Source organism: Pelobates fuscus, chromosome 3 (genome assembly GCF_036172605.1).
Source record: "Pelobates fuscus isolate aPelFus1 chromosome 3, aPelFus1.pri, whole genome shotgun sequence".
Classification (NCBI taxonomy): domain Eukaryota; kingdom Metazoa; phylum Chordata; class Amphibia; order Anura; family Pelobatidae; genus Pelobates; species Pelobates fuscus.
This window is the reverse complement of record NC_086319.1, coordinates 155,931,576-155,954,824: the sequence shown is the minus strand read 5'-3', so window position 1 is coordinate 155,954,824 and position 23,249 is coordinate 155,931,576. Positions and strand designations below refer to the sequence as shown.

The 23,249-nt window shown below is 39.7% G+C and overlaps 1 protein-coding gene across 7 annotated transcripts in view; it reads left to right on the top strand.

The window, feature by feature from the left end:
- The window catches only part of CNOT4 (CCR4-NOT transcription complex subunit 4), a 103,254-nt gene that overhangs the window by 1,039 nt on the left and 78,966 nt on the right, over positions 1–23,249 (top strand). The gene's annotated exons all lie outside the window — the stretch shown is intronic.

Below are 23,249 nucleotides of genomic sequence, written 5' to 3'. Positions count from 1 at the left end.
TTTTATGTATATATGTATATGTGATGTTTGCTTGGTTGGATATGAGTTGAATCATCAAAGCATTGTAATAGATTTCGTTATATTTTTAACAGGTGCCATGACGGTTTTGATGGTAGTACCTAGGTTAGAGCAAGTGCTTAGACATGCTTAAAGGAGTACTGTCACTTTCCAGGTTTTCTGTTTACTAATCCTGTTTAGCATATTAGTATTCAAGTGGTCTCGAAAATAAAATGTAAATATGCAAATACGCAACTTTTCATCCTGCAACTGGGTGCTTCCATCTTGGATCACTGTAACTTTGTTATGCCACCCATTTCTGTAATTAAGTCTTTTTTTGTGAAAAAAAACCAAACTGGAAACGTTTCTGTTCTCATTAGCACTGTGTGCCGAGCTGAACTGTATTGTGATTTCCATTGCTAACTCTCATATATATTTACCAAAAAAAAAAAAATGAGCATCACCTTAATGAAGTTTAGGTGTAATATTCTAGGGAAGTGACAATACTCATTTAAAGCGATCCATCATTGCCTCGTTCTTTTGGAATGGTCCTTTTTCAGCTCCTAACTGATAATCCACTAGAAGCAGTGTATTCTTGGGTGTGTACAAAATCGGAATCTGTAGACGAGGCAGCTGTATCCCGCCCATAGATCTTGTCACACATGGACAGTGAGATACTACAAGCTTGTAGTGTACAAGCAGATGCTTGCCACCACTGAAAATGGCAAGATGTGGTAAAATAACTGTAAAAGAGGAAAGTCTCTGTAACGTACACCAATGATTAAAATATTTTCACATTTGTGGTGGAATTTAGTTGAAAATCGTTTGTTACATATCCAGGATTTCTATTCTCTCTGTTTATAGACAATTGAAAAATGTGCTATTGTAAAGGAAAACAATAGTTTTTGGAATGCAAACTTGTAAACTTACCCCCTTCAGCACACAAAGGGTTAATAAAATAAAAAACCTTTTTCATGTGATTTTGTCTAATATTTATACGTTTATATTAAAGATTCAATAAAATGCAGAACATTGCAGCTCAGTCTAGGCACAGCCCTGGCACAAATTGCAAATGAGGAGGAGAAATAGAAGCATCGTTTCAATTATCCTTATCTCTGTGTGCAATGTGCAAATTACAGTTGCTTATGACCTTGATAAAAGGAGCACTATAGGGCTAGGAATCCAAAACTCTATTCCCAACACTATATTATCCATCTGCCTTTAAGTGCCACGCACAATTTAGGCCGTCCCTATAGCAAAAAACTGCTTTCCTGTTGTTTTTTTGCTGGATGACCTCATGCAAAGTGTGAGGATGTCCAGCGTCGTTTAAACAGCAGGAATCGTATCTAGTGGCTGTCTGCTAGACAGTCACTAGAGGCAGTATTAAACCTGCAATGTAAACATTGCAGTTTCTCTAAAACTACAGTGTTATACATTGCAGGGTTAAAGGAATAGGACACAGCACTTGAATGAGATGAAGTGGTCTGGGTGCCTATTGTCCTTTTAACAGGAACCTACAATAAGGCGCTGAGATGTGGATTTTTCTTTTTCTTTTTTCTTTTTCACATTTAACAAATATATGCTATTTTTAACACATATATAAGTAAATATATTAAAAGAACACTATAGCATTAGGAATACAAATGTGTATTCCCAATGCTATAGTGCACTATTAGAGGTTAGGATGTGCCCGTTTCCCCCCCTCCCCCCCACCCACCCATCCAAAGGGTATAAAGCATTTGGAGGCTAGTGCTTATGCTTGGCAAAATGCCGTGCTGCACCAATAAGATGGTGGTCTCTATGACCGTCTGATAGAAGTAGCAGAGTTTTACTTGGCTATTCCGGTGGGAGCATCTGAGTGACAGCCACCTAAGCATTTTAAACTTGCAATGTAAACTTTTCTGTTCCTTCACAACGGCAATATTTTATATTGCAGGATTAAGCTGATTAAGATGAAGTTGTGAGGGTGACTATAATGTCCCTTAAAATATCCTGGTAAGTTTGCCAAACATCGGCACTTAAACCAGTGTAATTTCTAATTTGTTTTATATGTTTTGATTGTGTTAGAATTTAGTTTAAAATCTTTTGTTACATATCCAGAATTTTTTTTTTCTCTAAAAGATTCTATGTTTATAGACAACTGAAAAATGGCTGTGCTATTTTAAAGGAAAACGACAGTTTTAAGAATACAAAGTTGTATCCTTCAATACTTAAAGGGTAAAAGAAAAATGAAAACTTTATTCACTTTAGGCTTTCCCCATAGGAAAACATTGCCTTGGTGCTTTTCTCTGATGCTGGACATCCTCATGCACATTGTGAGGACGTCTAGCGTCATTTCACTGAGTCAAAATCCGTTAAAGGAACACTATAGTCACCTAAATTACTTTAGCTAAATAAAGCCGTTTTAGTGTATAGATCATTCCCCTGCAATTTCACTGCTCAATTCACTGTCATTTAGGAGTTAAATCACTTTGTTTCTGTTTATGCAGCCCTAGCCACACCTCCCCTGGCTATGATTGACAGAGCCTGCATGAAACAAAAACTGGTTTCACTTTCAAACAGATGTAATTTACCTTAAATAATTGTATCTCAATCTCTAAATTGAACTTTAATCACATACATAGTTACATAGTTAGCTGAAAAGAGACTTGCATCCATCAAGTTCAGCCTTCCTCACACCTGTTTTTTGCTGTTGATCCAAAGGGAAAAAAAAAAAACAACCCAGTTTGAAGCACAATTTTGCAACAAGCTAGGACAAAAAAAATCCTTCTTGACCCCAGAATGGCAGTCAGATTTATCCTTGAATCAAGCAGTTATTACCCTACATTGAAAGATTATATCCTTGAATATTCTGTCTTTGCAAGTATGCATCTAGTAGCTGTTTGAACATCTGTATGGACTCTGATAAAACCACTTCTTCAGGCAGAGAATTCCACATCCTGATTGTTCTTACAGTAAAAAAACCTTTCCTTTGCCTTAGACGAAATCTTCTTTCTTCCAGTCTAAACGCATGGCCTCGTGTCCTATGTAAAGTCCGGTTTGTGAATAGATTTCCACACAATGGTTTGTATTGGCCCCGAATATATTTGTATAATGTTATCATATCCCCTCTCAGGCGACGTTTTTCTAAACTAAATAGGTTTAAATTTGTTAACCTTTCTTCATAGCTGATATGTTCCATTCCTTTTATTAATTTTGTAGCCCGCCTCTGCACTTTTTCTAGTGCCATGATATCCTTCTTTAGAACAGGTGCCCAAAATTGCACAGCATATTCAATATGTGGTCTTACCAGTGATTTATAGAGAGGCAAAATGATATTCTCGTCCCGAGAATGAATGCCCTTTTTCATGCATGACAATACCTTACTGGCCTTGGCCACTGCTGATTGACATTGCACATTGTTGCATAGTTTGTTGTCTATAACAATTCCCAAGTCCTTTTCGTGTGTTGTTATCCCTAATTCGCTTCCATTAAGGGTATACGTTGCTTGTGTATTCTTTATGCCGAAGTGCATAACTTTGCATTTTTCAACATTAAATTTCATCTGCCATTTGAGTGCCCAGTCCTCCAGTCTATCTAAATCCTTCTGCAGCAAAGTAATATCTTGCTCACATTGTATTATTTTACAAAGTTTTGTGTCATCTGCAAACACTGAAACATGACTTTCAATGCTGTCTTCAAGATCATTTATAAAAATGTTAAATAGAAGGGGTCCCAGAACAGACCCCTGAGGGACACCACTTGCCACCTCTGTCCAGCTTGAAAATTTACCATTAACGACAACTCTTTGTATTCTGTTTTTAAGCCAATGTTCTACCCAAGAACAAGCATTTTCATCGAGACCGATTTCCTTGAGTTTGAACACTAATCTTTTGTGTGGAACTGTATCAAATGCCTTGGCAAAATCCAAATAGATCACATCCACTGCAACACCCGTATCTATACTTCTACTTACTTCTTCGTAGAACGCAATCAAGTTAGTTTGACATGACCTGTGCTTCATAAAACCGTGCTGATTTTTGCTGATAACCATATTCTTCTCAAGGAATTCTTGACTATTATCCCTTAATAACCTTTCAAATATTTTACCAGCCACAGAAGTTAAGCTCACAGGTCTATAATTTCCAGGCAAGGATTTTGAACCCTTTTTGAATATAGGAACCACATCTGCCTTCCTCCAATCTTCCGGAACACTTCCTGAAAGAAAAGAATCTTGAAAGATTAAAAACAGAGGTTCACTTATTTCTACACTTAGTTCCTTAAGTACACGTGGATGGATACCGTCAGGCCCTGGAGCTTTGTTTATATTAACTTTCTTTAGTTGCTGCAGCACATTGTCTTGAGTTAACCAATTATAATTATTCTGCAAGTTTTTAGTAGCAATCATTTGCACATCTATTGCCATGGGTTCTTCTTTAATATATACGGAGGAGAAATAGTTATTTAGAATTCCTGCCTTTTCTTGGTCTTCATTAACTAACACCCCCGTTTCAGTTTTAAGTGTACCTATACTTTCATTTTTGGGTTTTTTGGAATTTATGTACTTAAAAAATGCTTTGGGGTTGGTTTTGCTCTCTTGCATAGATGAGGCTCTTGCAGGGTCTAGCAAGCTATTAACATAGCAGGGGATAAGAAAATCTTAATTAAACAGAACTTGCAATAAAGAAAGCCTTAATAGGGCTCTCTTTACAGGAAGTGTTTATGGAAGGCTGTGCAAGTCACATGCAGGGAGGTGTGACTAGGGTTCATAAACAAAGGGATTTAACTCCCAAATGGAAGAGAATTGAGCAGTGAGGCTGCAGGGGCATGTTCTATACACCAAAACTGCTTTATTAAGCTAAAGTTGTTCAGGTGACTTAAATAAGTCTTGAAAACCATACACTGTTATTCACTAAAGTAAGAATTGGAAGTATATTAATATTGATACTGTATATATTATTGTATATTAATATTGAAAATAATTGAACTAGAAAAGATCTTTAACCCCTTAAGGACAGAGCTTCGGAAGCTTGTCTTTCACTTAATGACAACAGCATTTTTTGCTGTTTGCGTTCAACTGCAATTTGCATTTGACTAATTTATTGCACCAACGCATATTATATACCGTTTTTTTAAAGGACAGAAAGGGCTTTAAGTTGATGTTATATATATATATATATATATATATATATATATATATATATATATATATATATATATATATATACATGCTTATTTATTATAAAAAAAATACAGAAAATGCAAAAAAAAATGAAGAATTTTGTGTGGTTTTTTTTACAGTTTTTGCAAGAATAATGTGTGCACAATTAGTGCAGGTTAAGGAAAGTAATTAAAAATAAATTAATTTAGTTGTTCTGATTTACAGAATATATAATGTGTCTGGGATTTTCAGTTTTTTTTGGTAGTTACAGGTCACAAAGCACAAGGAGTAAAATAAACTTTTAATGTGGAGCGATATTTATACATTTATACAATTTATACAATATTTAAATTAGTTAATTAAATAAATTGAACCCCTAAAGATTAAAAAATAAATAAAAGTTAATCGTCAGGGGTTAAAAAAAAATTAGATCACAGTATAATACTGTGATCTGTGTTTTGATCACTGTATACAGTGATCGACTGGCAGGGAAGGGGTTAATTTTTATTTGGACTAGGTAAAGGGGTTTTTTTTTTTTGTTTTGTTTTTTTTTTACTTAAAGGGACACTCCAGGCACCCAGACCACTTATGCTCATTGGATTGGTCTGGGTGCCAACTCCCACTACTCCTAACCCTGCAAGTGTAATTATTGCAGTTTTTCATAAACTGCAATAATTACCTTGCAGGGTTAACTCCACCTCTAGTGGCTGTCTACTAGACAGCCACTAGAGGTCACTTCCTGGTCCATAGCACAGGAAACCTGTGCTAGAGCGTCGCTGGACGTCCTCACGCTGTGTGAGGACCTCCAGCGTCGCTCAAAACCCCATAGGAAAGCATTGAAATGATTTTGAAATGCTTTCCTATGGGGAGACGTAATGCGCATGCGCGGCGGGATCAGTCTCGCCCACCGGCCGACGCAATGGACAGGAGGAGCGTCGCGGAGGAGGAGACAGCGGCGAGGGACATCGCCGCTGCCTCAGGTAAGTGACTGAAGCGGTTTTCACCCCTTCAGTAACCGGGGATTGGGGGGTGGGAGGGAGAGGGACCCCCCAGTGCCAGGAAAACGGATCGTTTTCCTGGCACTGGAGTTTCCCTTTAAACGTTATTAAAACTTTTTTCAACTTAATTTTTAACTTTTTAAAACTTTTTTTAACGTTAACCCCTAGTTAGCCTAACACCAAATTCCCCAATTCCCCACTAACTTCCACCCTCCCCAGCTAGCTAAATATATAATTTTAAAATACTTAAATTAATTAATAAAATAAATTTAACCCCTGAGGGTTAAAAAAAAAAAAGAATTAACCCTCAGGGGTTAAAAAAAAAAAATCAGATCATAGTAAAATGTAATCCCTGCCAATTGATCAATTGGCAGGGAAGGGGTTAATTTTTTAGTAAAATGGTAAGGGGGGGGGGGTTAAATAAACTTTATTTATTTTTTTACACAGGGGGCAGGATCAGCACCGATCCGTCTCCCTGCACTTCACACTGAACCCGGAAGTGCAGGGAGGCGGAAGGTGTGTATACAGAGCACATGTGCTCGCTCTGACATGCTGTCAGAGCGGGCACATGTGCTGGGACAGCCCGATCCGACTGACGGGGGGGGGGGGGGGGGAGGGAGGGAGGGAGGGAGAGAGAGAGACACACACACACGCACACACTGACGGGGAGGGAGAGACACACACACACGCACACACTGACGGGGAGGGAGAGACACACACGCACACACTGACGGGGAGGGAGAGACACACTGACGGGGAGGGAGACACACACGCACACGCACACACACTGACGGGGAGGGAGAGACGCACACGCACACACACACACACACTGACGGGGAGGGAGAGACACACGCACTGACTGGGAGGGAGAGACACACGCACACACGCACTGACTGGGAGGGAGAGACACACGCACACACTGACGGGGAGGGAGAGACACACGCGCACACTGACGGGGAGGGAGAGACACACGCGCACACACACTGACGGGGAGGGAGAGACGCACACGCACACACACTGACGGGGAGGGAGAGACGCACACGCACACACACTGACGGGGCGGGAGAGACGCACACGCACACGCACTGACTGGGAGGGAGAGGCACACACTGACGGGGAGGGAGAGACACACGCACACACACTGACGGGGAGGGAGAGACACACACACACAGCCGGCTCATTCTTCCTTCAGCTAAAGGGCTTTAAATTCCAGGCGCTATGGAAAGATTTCAAGTCGCAATGGCGTCCTGGCGCCTGGGATTTGTCGAGCCCTGGCCTAGTTCCCCCTGCAAAACCGTTATTTAATGTTTGAACCTTGAAAACTTAGATATGCAATGTGAATACCCCCCCATTGTGCTTTAGGTCATGTTCAGGTTTACATTTATAAAACCTTGTAATCGAGGAATATATTTACCCTAGCCTGAAATAAGCCTTTCATGTTACATCAAGCTGTTTGTAATTTATGAAACTATTACAGCTTTAAGAGTACAATATTCTAATAAGCAGGTTGTTATGGCTTATTAGAACTACATGTTGAATTTTAATGTGGAAAGTATTTCTGTACAGTACACCCATTGAAAAGTGAAGTTAATGTGCCATAATTTATGTTTTCACCCTGCAGTTTTTTCGTGGCCATTTTTCCTCCACTTGAGTTTTCTATTTTTGGGCAATTAATGATTACACATTATTGCAGACATGCAGCTTTCCAATCATAGCCACCACCTTTTTTTTTTTTTTTTTTTAATTGTAATACCAGTGCTTGTTAGACATTGATGGTGACAGATAAGCTCAAGAGTTGAGATGTGCTTCTAAATCATTAGTTGATTATAGCAGATGTTTTTTTTTTGTTTTGTTACGTGCTTTTAACAATGGCCATGTGCATAGCTTTCATAGAAAGTGCTACTTTTTGTCTGCCTGTGCATGTCTGGGATCCTTAAATGAAGAGACTTAGACCACATGCTCAGTTGTTTCAATATGGTTATAAGCAGATTTTCATATATAAAATAAATCCATGTGCATTACAAAATATTAGCATTAATGTCAAATGATATATTTGTAATTTTTTACTGACTATTTTTTTTTTTTTTTAAATATTATTATAAAGGAAACAAGTCCCACCTAGGATGCATGAATATTAAACAGTTAAGCACTAAATGCCCCCTGTCTGGCATTAGGACTGCAAAATCTGCACATTGATCTAAAGATAATGTTACCATGAGGGGAAACATTGGATTGACTGACATTGGTAATCTGTCAAATAGTGGAGCAATATCATAGAGAACGACATGGGGCTGGAAGGGCTGGAAGGGAGGTAATCCTTACCATTCAGAAAAATTGTGTGGCGAGGGGGTAAAATACGTAGCGTTCCACACTTTCTAGTGTTTTGTTAATTCCATAGAGGGGTATATTCTGCTCCAATATTAAAACGTTAAGATTATAAAATGCTTATTATATTGTTATTTTCTAAGTTTCAAGTCAATATTATCCTATTTTTTACAGAGCCATAGTGTGTATGTATCACTGCTCGACAAATGCCAGTACGCCATGACAACTCGTAAGTTTGTTGTAGCTCCTGGGTATTTGTCACCCTATTCCATTGGAGATGGCCAGCTGAAGGAGAATGGAGGTGGGGGCCAGGTAGATGTAATCCTCTTGCTTTGCTCTCTCGCTCCTTGCTGTGAAGCCAGGAGCCAGGATATGATGTCACTATGATGGTATCTCTAAACTGTGCGCGAGCAGAGAAAGAGCAGCTTGAAGATGAACAGAGCAGCCACACTGGACCCCCAGGGAAAGCATCCACACCAGCTCTCCCAAAGGTATGAAGGCTGGGTGGACTTAAAGGGTCACTGTAGGCACCCAGACAACTTTAGCTCATTGAAGTGGTCTAGTTGATGGGTCCCTATTGTACTTTGTGCTGCAATGTAAAACAAATGTTTACATTGCAGCACAAAATCTTCCCTCAGTGACTGTCTTCCAGACAGCCACTGGGGGTGCTTCCGGAATCCAAACGGACTTTTGGTCCATTATCTGATGCTGGACATCCTCACACTCTGCATGAGGACCTCCAGCGTCAGTTTTTTCCCATAGGAAAGCATTGCTGCACATGCGCAATACGTCTCCCCCGCCGGCTGACGTCAGGGGTGGAGGAGCGTGGGTGGAGCTTGACCCAGCACCGAGGGACATGGGTTCAGGTAAGTGGCTGAAGGGGTTTTAACACTATTAATCCTATAGTGCCAGGAAAGCTGCTTTGTTTTCATGGCGCTATAGGATCCATTTAAATTAAAGTTACAACAAAAATAGTTTGCGAGTTTATGAGAAAATGTGTCTGTGTAGGTGACCCTCTCACCCCCACCCCTCCACCAGTTGCATGGGAAAGATGTTTATACTCTCCTTTTTTACCGCACTATGTCAGTCTTGCCACGGCTTGCCTTACCTCCATGGCTGAGATAATCAAACGACGTCAGAGCGTCAGAGCTGGCCGCGGGTCTCGCGAGATTTACACAGGGAAGCTGGAGGAGCTGCACGGAGGTGAGTAAACGCTTGCTGCCCGCCCCCCCAGGACCGCCGGGCTTGTAATGAGCCCGGCGGTCCTGGGAGGTATATTTATTCGAGTATAACGCGCACCCCTAATTTTAAATTAAAAATCGGTAAAAAAATTTGCGCGTTATACTCGAATAAATACGGTACACTGGGCAGTTTGCTGCTTGCAATGAGCAAATCTTTGTGTTTTCTTTAAGCTCGCTCAGGTGAATTAATTTTGTGGCCAGATTTGTCTCTTAATACATATAAGAATTGCAAATGTAGTTGTTTATTTTAAATCCAGATCCTATTCGGTCCTTGGTGAATAACCCTGAATCCTAATTTTCAATCTGATTTTCCTATGTGACCCGGTATGTTATCATGTGAAATGGATACGCTCCTTTTTTGTACATGTAGTATGTTACAAAACTGGACAAGTACTTTGAGCCAAGTTTCCACAATTTCCTTGCATTATCCTAATGCTTTTGCATATTTATATATATTTTTAAAAGATATATAAATATATTTATTTTTAAATGAAAAATCTCCTTATAGGAAACCTACTTGTATGTTTTTATAAAGTCCTCTGTGCTCACTCAAATGAATGATAGGCTACTTTTAGAACCATTGTCTCATTATTTTCAGAAAGGAAATTACAAAAAAAAACACAAACCATGCTTGTTAGGGATGCACAAAAATGAAAATTCTGGGCCCAAACCGAATATTCAGGATGCCGTTGGCCGAAAATATTTTTTTTACCCCAAATAATTTTAAAATAGTTTTTTTTTTATAATTTTATTAATATTGGACTTTGTATAATTTCTTCCCTATGGGGATTTTAGCAGACGCAGGATGTCCTCATGCACAGCGTGAGGGCGTCCAGCATCAGCTTTTGGTCGCCTAACCACCCGGAAGTCCCTCTGGTAGACTAGAGGTGGAGTTATCCCCTTAAGGTAATTATTGCAGTTTCTGAGAAACTTCAATAATTACACTTGCAGGGTTAAAGGGACTGGTACACTGCACCCAGACCACTTCAATGAGCTGAAGTGATCTGGGTGCCTATAGTGCCCCTTTAAAGGGACACTGTAGGAACTCAGACCACTTCAGCTCATTGAAGTGGTCTGGGTACTGTGTCCCTTTTCCACCTAATTCTGCAAGGTAAACATTGCATTCCCAGAGAACTGCAATGTTTACATTGCAGCACTAAGTCTTCCCTCAATGACTATATACCAGACAGCCACTGGGGGCGCTTCTGGAATCTTAATGGACCTTTTGGTCCGTTATCTGATTCTGGTTGTCCTCACGCTCTGCATGATTACCTCCAGCATCAGATTTCCCCCTATAAGAAAGCATTGATTCAATGCTTTCCTATGGGGAGGTCTAATACGTTCACGACACTTGCCGCACATTAGACCCGCTTGTAGTGGGACGGAGGAGGGGGGCGGAGCTTTGACCCAGCGCAGAGGGACATCGGCGCTGGGATAAGTAAATAAAGGGGTTTTTAACCCTTTTTTTGCTGGATAGCGGGGAGGCGGGGGGATTGGTAGTGCCAGGAATACAGCTTTTTATCCCTGGCGCTACAGTATCCCTTTAAGCACATACACTGACAGTCTCTTTCTCTCTCACACACACACACACACACACACGTCACTGACAGACACAGACTTACTGATTTGTCACACACTCATTAACAGACACACAAATACTGACACACATGGATAGTCACACACTCACTCAATGACAAACACTCTCACTGATTTGACAAACCCATACACACACAGACACTCACAAATTATTAGAATTATTATAAATGAAATCAACATTTTCTACCCAGCCTCACTACCTGGAAAGCTGGGGTCCAGTGGGGCTGCTGGAAGGCGTGCGGCTGTCTTTCAATCAGAGTTCCTCTGCTCCCTCGTGCCCCGTCTACTGATGCTGGGAGCCGGAATCCTGCGGTATCAGCAAACGGCGCACGAGGGAGCGGAGCAGAAAGATCACAGCTCCCTTTGCCGCCTCTGATTGAAAGACAGCCGCACGCCTTCCAGACCCCAGGGAAAGGAAGAACAACTAGGTAAGCCAGAGTGCCCTGGTTAGTTACCTTGGGCTAATTACATCCCGTTCCCCCGCATGTGGTACTGCATGCCGGGGAAGGGGTGGGGTGTCATTTTTGGCAGGTTTGACCCTCATCAGCCGAAATTTCGGTGCACCCTTAATGCTTGTGAATAAATTGATCTGTTATAATTTATATAGCGCCAACAAAATCTGCAGCGCTGTACAATGGGTGGAATGACAAATGTTAGTGTAACCAGACAAGTTGAACACACAGGAACAGAAGGGTTGAGGATCCTGCTCAATGAGCCTACATGCTAGAGGTAGTGGGTGAAGTAACACAAAAGGTAAGGGTAGGAGTAGAGAAGTAGATTGATAGAATAGTATTCGCTTAACACTTTTGGTTTTTTTTTGTTTGTTTTTTATGACAGTTGCAGGAGAGGAATCAGTTGGGAACTAGTAACAGTTTAAGCTTTCGTGAAGAAATTAGCTTTTATTATTTTTTTTTGAAGAGTTGAAGACTGGGTCAGTATCTAACAGGGAAGGGAGTTCCACAGGAACAGTGCAGCCCTGGAGACGACTTAAAGGCGAGAATTAGAGCTGGTAGTGCAAACCGAGGATAGTTTGGTAGAGCGTAGGTGCCTAGACATACTTGTGTATTAGAGAGAATAGATAGGGGGAGCAGCATTATGTAAAGATTTTTAAAGTAAGAACCAGAGTTTAAAATTGAGCCCTGGATATTACAATAAACCAATGCAGGGACTGACAGAGGGGTGAGGCGTGGGCAGAGAGGAAGATGAGCCTCGCCACCACATTTATTATAGACTGTAATGGGGCACATTGGGAGCATGTAAGACCACTGAGAAGCGGGTTGCCGTAATCGAGGCGAGAAAGATGGTGGCATGGACCAGCACTGTAGCCGCTTTTGCTGTTAAGTAGGGGCGGATGTGTGCAATGTTTTTGAGATGGAAGCGACCGGATTGGGTGATTGACTGGATATGAGGGGTGAAAGATATCAGAGTCAAAGAACACTACAAGCCTGCGTGTTGGAGCTGATTACAGCACCGTTGATGTGGAGATAGACAGAAATGGGAATATCAACACTTGAGGGAGGAAAGACTACAAGTTCTGTTTTGGAAAGGTTGAGTTTAACCCCTTAAGGACTAAACTTCCGGAATAAAAGGGAATCATGACAAGTCACACATGTCACGTGTCCTTAAGGGGTTAAGGAAGTGGGAAGCCATCCAGTTAGAAATAGCAGAGAAGCAGTCAGAGACACAAGTCAAGAGGGGTGAGGACATGGGCGTCCGCAGGAATTTTTACATGGGGGGGGGGGGGCATAATTGTAATGACATCCATGCTTGGTCACTTTTTGATAGTGTCATGAAGGGGAGGAGCATAGTCATTATCCCATAAAGCCAGGGTGAATAGCATTTTCACAACTATGGTGTCAGAATACAGGTTTGTATTGCTGACACTATCGTGTTCCTTTAAGCAAATTAAAGAAACAACTGGTCACCATAACAACTTCATCTAAATGAAAATGCTATGATGCCAGGAAGCCCCTGAAGCCCCCGCTCTCAAATGGTTTAACCCGAAAGGCTTCCTCCAGCTGCAGATTTCCAGGTCGCTCAGTGGTATTTGGCTTCTGAAACAGAGTGTCAGGAAGTGCAGATTGAGGTCAGGCATGGGTGCTAGATTTGCTAGAGTGGTCAGTTGATGCTCTAAGCCAATCGCTAGTTCCCGGTTCATAAAAATGTTTTACTTTTTTATGAATGGGGAGCTACTTATTGGCTTAGAGTGCCAGCTGACCGCTCTAGCCAATCAGCGACACCTCTCCCCAGCGGCCCTCTGTGCTTCCTGACACTCAGTAAATAAAAGTGAACACATTAACACTGATGTTTTTTTACCTGGGGAGATGAGAAGGTCCAAAGTTACCCTGCCAGGCCCAGGTACCAAAGCCTTATGATGTGGTGTCCAGAATAAAGTGGAGGGTTCACTTCACTTGTCCTTCCTGCTCCAATCTCCTTTTCTTCTCCTTCATTTGACAAAGTCTTCTTTTACTTCTGACACTGTCTTCTCTCCTCCTTGGCTCCTTCTGCTCCTTTACTTTTGTGCTCCTTCTGTCCCTTTATGCTCTTTGCAGACCCTTCCCACTCCTTGCAGACCCTTCCCACTCCTTGCAGACCCTTCCCACTCCTTGCAGACCCTTCCCACTCCTTGCAGACCCTTCCCACTCCTTGCAGACCCTTCCCACTCCTTGCAGACCCTTCCCACTCCTTGCAGACCCTTGCAGACCCTTCCTGTTCATTTCTGTTCCTTCACCTACTTCACCTTCCTGCTCCTTGCTGACCCTTCCTGCTCCTTGCTGACCCTTCCTGCTCCTTGCTGACCCTTCCTGCTCCTTGCTGACCCTTCCTGCTCCTTGCTGACCCTTCCTGCTCCTTGCTGACCCTTCCTGCTCCTTGCTGACCCTTCCTGCTCCTTGCTGACCCTTCCTGCTCCTTGCTGACCCTTCCTGCTCCTTGCTGACCCTTCCTGCTCCTTGCTGACCCTTCCTGCTCCTTGCTGACCCTTCCTGCTCCTTGCTGACCCTTCCTGCTCCTTGCTGACCCTTCCTGCTCCTTGCTGACCCTTCCTGCTCCTTGCTGACCCTTCCTGCTCCTTGCTGACCCTTCCTGCTCCTTGCTGACCCTTCCTGCTCCTTGCTGACCCTTCCTGCTCCTTGCTGACCCTTCCTGCTCCTTGCTGACCCTTCCTGCTCATTTGTGTTCCTTTGTGCTCCTTCTCCTCCTTTAGTTTTTGTAAAGGAACACACCTCCTCCATAGCAACTTTATCACAATTAAAGAAACACTATAGACACCCAGACGACTTCAGCTCATTGAAGTGGTCTGGGTGCACTGTCCTTAAACTGCAATTATTACTTGGATTGTAATATTTTTGGTTAACGTAGACTGCAGAGAGTTCTATATAAATCATTTAGTGTGATTAAAAATAAAATTAATGGAAAGAGCTTAATCTGAAGAATGAAATGTTAAACTATAATAACAATTAAGAATGCGCACAGGTGCTTAAATCAACAGTTCAAATATGGTATAATAAAAATCTTAGAAAAATAAGCAGTATCCTTTTAGAAATGTGTCTAAAGCTAAATCCAAAACAAACCAAAGCTTGTGCTGTTCTACAAAACCCTTATCCAAAAAAAAAAAGAGTAGACTTGAGTATAAATGTGTTAACTGAGATTAAAGGGACACTGTAGTCACCCAGACCACTTAAGCTTATTGAAGTGGTCTGGGTACAGTGTGCAGCACTAAGTCATCCTCTAGTGGTTGTCTACCAGAAATTGTATTACTGGCACTATAATATCCCTTTAAGTTTTAAGGTATGTCTTCCTGTGTGTGTCTGGGGGGTGTATGTGTAGGTGTATGTAGCAAATCTATAATTTAACCCTTCCACAAACTGCTATTTCTTCATGCTTCTGTTTAGAGATGTAAATGAACAAACCTTACCCCTCCTCCCAATGTCTACAAGAATACCAGCCACACCTTATTGATCAGGCCCATTGAAGTACCATACAAATGTCTGCAGTTGCAGGATCTATCATGCAGAATGGATTTTACTTTTATTCTATTCTGGGTTTCCTTTAGGGTTGTGATTTTGTCCTGTGCTTGGAAATATTCCCTCTCTATTTATTTTTACAATTATGAGCAAAATGTGCATGCCACAATACAAGCTTTTAAGCCCTGGTCGTCCTTGGTTGAACTGGTTTCACACATTCTTTGCCAAGTATCTTTAATATCGCTATTGATAACTCTACTTATGTTCAAAAAGATAACATCACAAAGTATAAGCAGTTTTAAAAAGTAAATGTTTTAGGACAAACATGTCAGCAATGACAGATGTGCTATGGATTCCGTGCCTTTATTGTGGTGTTTTTCAGATCTTGTGATTTTACTTTCACGTGTGTCTTCTTTAGCATTAAATCCACAGTTGTGTACAAAAAGCATTAATCATTGCTTTGTATATTTGTAAAAATTCCTCTCCTTCCTCATAATTAGTCCTAGCATATATACTGTATATGATAGCTATTTGACCTGGAATATTAAGACTCCAAGCCGGGTGGTCAGTTGCAGAAGTCTTGAAAAATTCAGTTTGAATTACCTTGTCTCTCTTACTTTTTCTATAATATAGCCTTAATAGTAAACATAAAGCACATATATAGTAATTAACATAAATCTGTTAGAAACGGTTATAATCATGTGATATAGGTGAAAGACTATATGTTTGTATAATAATAATAATACGGTAATCTGTGTGTTTGTCTGTGTATGACATTACATTTTGAATCCGATCTGGTTCATTGGGTGAGCGTATCAAGCTGACATGTGTGACATGTCATGATTCCCTTTTATACCAGAAGTTTGGTCCTTAAGGGGTTAAGTTTTTAAACCATTCTCAAACAGTTTGACTACTTTCAGCGCGCTGGAGTGGCGTGTTGTTGTTTTTCTGTTTTGTTTGTTTTTGTTCTTTGTTTTTTTGTTTTTTTTTTTATTTCCTTAATGGCAAAAATTGAATAATTATAATATATTTACCAAAACCACCCAATTAAGCTAAAGGTATTTTGGCGTATAGAATATCAATTTTAAGAATGGTTGAGTATCATGGAAAATGTTGTTCTCAAACTTCTGTGGTGTGGTTATTCTACACCATAAATGGCGTTATTGTTGCTGATTCCCATGATTTCTTACCAGACTATACCTTTATGGTCCAATGATCCCACTTTACTATGAGATCCATATTCTTTACAACCTCCGACCTTTCAGCCAAGTGTTTAAGCAATAGTAAACACATAACACAAGTTCCCATATTATGACCTTTAGAAATGTTAGGCAGTCTTGTGGGCTTCTATTGAGCTTTTGCATTCCTGCATTGTAAAATAATTTTAAAACCTTCCTTTACATTTTTATTGTAGTGGTTTTTGTTTTTCTTGTATGAGAGCTAGTATTTCTTGATTACTATTTATTTATGTTCTCCCGCCCCACCCCCAAGTCTCTGCACTTCAGGTTTTTCTATAGTTCATTGACAACCTCAACCTTACAGGTGATGTGCCTGCTTTGTATTCAAGGAAAGAACTAAAGAATATTGTATTTTTTTTATAAAACCGTTTGCCAAGTGTTTTGTTACCTGGGTTCCACAGGACGTGGGGTTGGGAGGTGCTAAGAGCCTCTTTAATTCCAGGTCCGAAAGCCAGAACTTCTGTTAGCTCTCCTGAGCTACTAAGCCTAGTCTGGCAGGGCCCTCTCATTGCCAGAGGGCGTCAGCTGATAGTTTTCAATCAATTAATTAAACCCTGCACCATTGTGTTTGGCTCAAATATGAGAGTTTCTCACTCTCATTGAGGCAGGAAGTAGCATCCATTAGATTCTTGTTAATTCTTTTAATGCTTATGTTGGGTTGCACCAGGACTCTCCTGGCACCATAACTGCTATAGGTTGCAGACTTAGATTGTGCATACTCTGCACATGATTCGTCTGGATCCAATCTTCATGAACATTTAAACCTGTCACCAAAAATAAACTTCTAAAGTAATCTGCTTCTGCGTAACTCTGTCTGATTTCATTTTTTATGTCTTAATAAAATACATAAGGAAAAGTAGGGATTACAGTTAATTATGTATAGTAGTCAAGTTTACATAATTTGACTATGGGCAGAGCTTAAAGCAAGGTTCTGTTTCAGTTGCCAATCAGATTTGCCCATAATCCCCAGTAAAATCAATTCAAAAGAATGTCAAACAGCAGATAGAACAACATTGCATACATCCAGAAGTTTGGATTGTGCACAAGAAAGACAATTAAATATAAAGGCAAGTGGCAAGGATTGAAGCCACTGTATTAAGATATAGAGTGCATATAGAAATGACCACCAAAATACAACAAAATGACAGGACCACTTAAATCTTACAATGTAGAAATGTAGCAAAAATCCAAAGCTATTATTTTTCTATTCCGTATTGTATAGGACACCATTTATAGACTTGTAAGCATAAAGTGGCACTTATCACCTCCGTATAATATCTTTATGAAATGCTCATATTGACTGTGTTCAAATTTCACTGAAATGCTTGACACTTCTTGTCACTGGGCAGAGCTACCACCTTCAATAACTGTCAATCCCCCAGCCATCATCCATGATGGCTGCAGGGAATTGGCGCTACCTATGGTGGATCCTGCAGCTTTGCGGGATCCTCCATAACTTCAATGCTGCACTCTCACCCATCAGGAGCACCATGTGCAGAAGACCTATTTGATTCTGCCTTTCATTCATTAACTGAAAACGTCAACTGGGCACTGACAATACATCAAAAGAACAGACTTGACATTATGCACCCTGGAACTAATGATGCTGCCCGATGTGCGCTTACACCTCCAGTAGTGAACCTAAATATCTCATTGTGTGCAACATTTCATGCTGTTTTCAATGAAACACCACACATACAGGATCCTTGTAACTGGCCATGGAGCTTGGAAATAACCTGTTAATGGAGGACAAATATGAAAAGATATACTGTATTTACCTCAATGCAACGCACACTTACACATTCTTTCCAAGAAAACCCTTCTCAAAAATAATTGTGTGTGTGTATATGTATGTATGTATGTATGTATGTGTGTATATATATGTGTGTGTGTGTGTGTATATATGTATATGTGTGTATATATATATATATATATATATATATATATATATATATCCAAAATAAGTAAGCAAGGCACTCTCCTCCAATCTTCTAAGAATAAAGACTATGTTGCCTAGGTGCAATCCCGCGTAAATATATAAACAAACAATGAAGGGAGCACACTAGGACTCTTCTCAGTGGAAAATAATAAGTATTTACTGTATCAAAAGTTAATACATCTTCTGTGCAAAGTACAAAAATCGACGTTTCGACCCTCCTTGGGTCTTTCCAAAAGAAGGGCTGTTACAAATGCAGTGGCTGCGTTACATGCAGCCATATGCTTACTGGAAACACCTTTGCCCATCCCCATAACGGGAAAAGAATCCCCATCAAGCATTATATTACATGTAAGACTACACATGTAGTATATATGATCACATGCCCGTGCGGTTTATCGTACGTTGGGAAAACTGATATGACCTTAAGAGACCGAATCAGGGGACATCGATCTGGGATCACAACAGCCTTCAGGGATCAAAGAACAGACAAGCCTGTGGCTAAGCATTATTTAACTGCACAACATCACTTGCCTACTCTTCGTTTTATAGCAATCGACCACGTCCCAGCTCCACCAAGAGGAGGGGACAGATCCAAGCTATTACTTCAGCGGGAAGCTTATTGGATTCACCATTTAAACACAGTGACTCCGAAAGGACTAAATGAACACCTGGTTCTCTCGATGTTCTTGTAAAAACATAGATCTGTTGGTAAAATCTGCAGTTTAAATTTTCTTACACCTGCATATAGAATTGAAAAAGTACTATTTATTTGAAAATTAATTAAAATAGCAAGGCGATCAGACCCCTTACACTGATATTGAATGGTGCTAGTTAATTTCTTTCACTATTGTTTGAGCTAGTCTTCTGCTAGTTTTCCGTTACACTTTCTAATATGCGGTCCTATCGGTGCACACTTAGTTCTAATGCAAATACCGCACTATGAATAGGCATTATGAGCTGCAATTTAGTAGCTATAGCCTTCAAATATAGAGACATGGTTTTTCCTATTGTATAGATTAGATTTTGGAATAATCAAATGCACATCGATTAGGAATAATAATTGCATTATGTAGAAAAGATACTGCTCCTTTAAATAACTAGAGTATAATACCCTTGTATGAAAAAAAATTTTTGTATACCCTTTTTTTTGTGTATATTTGATAAGTCCGGACCAGAAATTGTTTCTGGTCATTTTATAATTCTGTAGCCCTTTCTTTGCTCATCTAGTATACCCTAGATAGTTATAGATTTGATTTGGATAAATTTGTATTATTTTTTTCTCACAACTGTCACTTGATGATTTGTTTAAGCATATCACGATTGGTTTCACATCCAGTTCTATCTTTAATGGGGCGCTAGCAGCAATCCTCCTCTTACAAGCACTTAGAAAAACTCACTCCCATAACATGGGATCGTAAGCTCTTGTTTACTCGGTTGCTTAGCAACCAGATCACATGCACGTTCACGCTGGTCACATGCATGCGCTCACGTGGTACTTCACTTCCGGGTTTCTCGGCCCGCCGGCTGCTCGATCACCTAATTGGTAAGCTTTTTTACTTACATATGTATAAATTGTCACTGTTAGCACTGGTTCACTGTGATCTTGATAAAGACCCAAGGAGGGTCGAAACGTCGATTTTTGTACTTTGCACAGAAGATGTATTAACTTTTGATACAGTAAATACTTATTATTTTCCACTGAGAAGAGTCCTAGTGTGCTCCCTTCATTGTTTGTTTATATATATATATATATATATATGTGTGTGTGTGTATGCATGTTTTGTATGTTTGGGGATTTCTGTGGGAAAAGCAAGTCTTATGGCTTGACTGGTGTGCAGATTTTTGTTTAACATTGTATTAACTATCTACAGACTTCAGGTGGAAGGGGTTTTCAATCACAATTTTTCCCCACCATAACCTATTTGGATTTTGCTTCCCAAGCACTACCAAGCCTCAATAAGCAAACCAGTAACCAACCTCATGCTGATGAGTTGCATTAACAACTAAACAGCTGTCCATGAGTGGTTCACTGGTTTTGCATCTTTTCCTAAATTGTGTTCCAAGCAGTTGTATACTGCAAACACAGATTAAAAGGAATCCATGTTTAAAATGGAATGAGGCAAAAATGTGATTCTTTGTTAACCTAATTTGCATATGCCCACCCAGAATCCTTTGCGGTTGCAACATCGCTGCAGTTTTGGGATTTCTGTGGGAAAAGCAAGTCTTATGGCTTGACTGGTGTGCAGATTTTTGTTTAACATTGTAATATATATATATATATATATATATATATATATTCTCTTGAAAAAGACCCGGTAGGGTCGAAACGTTATTTTTTGCTGTATGTAACCTTACTTCAATAAATCACATCTTACCAATTGAAAGACCTGTGAGTGCATCCTGGATTTATCTATCTATCTATCTAAGTGTAAATTGGATTAGCCGTATTAGTCAGGTAGACAAGATGGCAAAATACCAGAGTATTGCAGTATGCAATGATACCTATTTTTATTGGACTAACATAATATTTCAAAGACAAGCTTTCAATAGTTCCTTCTCTTCCTCAGGTCTGAAGCAATATGACATTAAATTCTGAATCATACAAATGATATGGATTAAATACTCATTATACTGGAATATACCTGATAGGTGTGTCTCTATCAATGAATTATTGTTTCTTCCTGGGTTTATCAAATTTAGTACACAAGGCTGCTTTGCTCTGTTGGTGGCCTCATTGTCACCTCCCTTGGAACTAGAACGTTTTTTTTTTTTTTTTTTTTCAATCTGTTTTATGCCTCAAAAAAGAGTTGCATTACCCAAATGAGAAGAGTCATAGCACTTGCGTACAGGTCGACAACATTACAGGTTTACATATGGTCCTAAACTCTACGTTGTTCAGCTTTTCGACGATCAGAGAACTGGGAGACCGGCTGTCCCTCCGCAGCTCAAGCTTGAGTAGGCCACAAGCCCCGGTCTGGTTACCCAGAGTTAGAACTGGTTTGTGTTGGGTATCTTCAGGTGCACCGACGGCAGCTTATCAGGGTGAGCACTGTTTAGGACCAGAATGAGCCTGTGGTCGCAGCTGGACCCAGATTTTCGGTGCCAAGTGTGGGAGCTCAGACGAGGCACGTCTGATCCGACCGGCAGTCAAGCTCCACCCCCAACTAAGTTTAATTTGTTTTTCACTTAAGGACCAAAGCAAATTTAGCTTTTTTTTACTGTGTTCATCCGCAATTTACATCTTTCTCATTTAACAGAAACGTTTTAAAAGCAGAAATATGGCTTTAATTTGATGTGACATATACATATATAAATTTTTACTTGTTTAAAAAAAAAAAAAAAAACACACCTTTTTTCATAGTTTTGGCAATAATAATGTGTGCATAATTATTGCAGCTTATTAAAAGTAATTCAAAATAAATTCATTTATTTGTACTGATTTACAGAGTACATCATATGTCTACGATCTATTTATTTTTATTTTTTTTCAAACAGGTCACAAATTACAAGGAGTTAAATGAGATTTCAATGTGGAGCAATTTTAGAACTTGGTATGTTTCTTGTAAGTGTAATAGCATCACAAAAAACAAAATTGCCACACAGATATATATTTATAAAAGTTGTAATCATAAGCTTTTTAACCTAAAGGTATTTTGACACTTATTATGTAGCCATTAAACTGCCAATCTCTGCTAAATATTGTAGTAAAATTTGTTTATCTGATTTTAACCTGCACAGATATAGCAAGGTTTTTATTAGAAGTATTTCATAAACCTGATGTTTGCTAATACTGTACACAACTCCATATTGTGTTCAGTTACATCGTCTGAGTAAGACAAAATTCCCAAGAATGCATTTGTCACTATTCTGTGAAGCTACAGTTACATATAAGAGACCTGACCATTTCAATTTTTATTAGGGATCGACCGATTATCGGTTTGGCTGAAATTATCGGCCGATATTCTGTATTTTCAGCAATCTCGATATCTGCCAATAAAGATACCGATATTGCAGACCAGGGCCGCCATCAGGGTTTTGGGGGCTCCGCACACTTTTACTTACCTTCCCAGCAGCTATATTTCTATGTTAAACACTCACTGCACAAACACTTACTACACAAACACACACACTCTGCATTCATTATATATACACACTCTGCATTCATTATATATACACACACTCTGCATTCATTATATATACACACACTCTGCATTCATTATATATACACACACTCTGCATTCATTATATATACACACACTCTGCATTCATTATATATACACACACTCTGCATTCATTATATATACACACACTCTGCATTCATTATATATACACACACTCTGCATTCATTATATATACACACACTCTGCATTCATTATATATACACACACTCTGAATTTATGTGCACACACTGCATTCACTGTACACACACTACACCAACACACACACTGCATTCACAAATACTCTTACTGCATCCACTACACACACACACATTCTTGAAAACATAAAAAATTCTGACTGGCATGTATATTTTGTGAATTTTCCTTAATAAAAAAAATTTGGAAAAAAATAAATACATCTGTTCAGTTAACAGTATATTTGTGTAGAATCAGTTTATTTTTTCAAAATGGTAAATGCACAGAATATTGGTAAGTTATTGGCTTGAAAGTTCAGGTTATCTGTATCTGCTCTAAAAAAAAAATCAATATCGGCCGATTCCTAGTTTTTATAGTTTGCTATTTATTTTGCTGCGTTGGGAGCTGGTCTATGAAGATTCATGGCTGTATGCTTGATTATATGCCTGATGGCAATG